The sequence below is a fragment of the Austrofundulus limnaeus genome, unplaced genomic scaffold (assembly GCF_001266775.1).
Source record: "Austrofundulus limnaeus strain Quisiro unplaced genomic scaffold, Austrofundulus_limnaeus-1.0 Scaffold584, whole genome shotgun sequence".
In the NCBI taxonomy this organism is placed as follows: Eukaryota; Metazoa; Chordata; class Actinopteri; order Cyprinodontiformes; family Rivulidae; genus Austrofundulus; species Austrofundulus limnaeus.
The window spans coordinates 101,438-102,478 of record NW_013952986.1 but is presented as its reverse complement, the minus strand read 5'-3'; the positions used below and the strand labels follow the sequence as shown (position 1 = coordinate 102,478).

The window sequence follows — 1,041 nt, the reverse complement described above, 5'->3', positions numbered from 1 at the left end:
TTAATAACCGGAGACATGTTGGAGGGAAAAAGGCCACAAACACAAAGAAAACTTTTGCCTCTAAACCGAGATGAACCGGAGGCCTCTGCAAAGTGCAAACGATGTTCAAGTATGCCACTGTGTAATGCGTGATCACACACACACAATGCATATACACACACAGTCATATGCATATATACATATGTGCATGACAGCAAATATATATATATTTATATAGAAACCATGTTCCAATCAATATCTACGTACTACGAACAATATCATAGTGGATATGTAATCATAGTAAGTGTCATATTTATATGTATTTATTTATATAAATGTGTCTTTTGTTTCATTACTAGATGACGGGATGTCAGAGTCAGGTTCCCTCTAGAAATGATTCCTGCTCTGTTTTTTATGGTTCTGCTGCAAAATGGGACCAGCCACAATCGCAATTAGCCATACACTACAAATATCCATAGAGAACTATGTATTTATATATCTATATTCATGGTAAACAAATATTAGGTGCTGCTTTCGATGCTTTTTGGGTGCTGAAAAGTACCGGAAAAGGGAGAAATGAAAGAAAAGATAAAAACAGAAGGAAACATCAGGTATAAAAACAAAAACAAGCTGCTACATGTTTAAAACTACCGTAAACTCCCTTTTCCTCTCCACCCATCCCTGATTACTCATTTGGACTTTAGCAAAAAAAAATTAAAAATAATAATAAAACAAAGCAAGCTCAGCAACTAAAAACAAAATAAAAGTCAGTGGGGAAACCAAATGCTAACCAGTAACATCCATCAAACCGAACCCAGAAGTCCAAACTGAGGCGAGAACTGTTAAAATCAAAAAATCATCGACGACGAGAAGAAAAACAAAATAACAAAAACCTAAATGTCTTTTAGGTGAAGTCTCTCCGTTCAGAGCGGGCGCCACATCACCACGATCACTGTAAAGCAGGTGGAACCCAAACACACGGTCCCGATGACCCGGGTTCATTCGGTCCAGTTTCACGATGGAGCAGGCGGGCGTCGGTGGAGGAGGTCCGTTAAAGGGACT

At 38.5% G+C, this 1,041-nt stretch overlaps 1 protein-coding gene across 1 annotated transcript in view; it reads right to left on the bottom strand.

Moving 5' to 3' along the window:
• Window positions 1-286: 286 nt before the first annotated feature.
• LOC106530983 (protein yippee-like 1) overlaps window positions 287-1,041 on the bottom strand; it is a gene marked incomplete in the record, with an annotated part of 26,943 nt that continues 26,188 nt past the window's right edge. Inside the window, 1 exon segment of the mRNA XM_014026726.1 lies at window positions 287-1,041.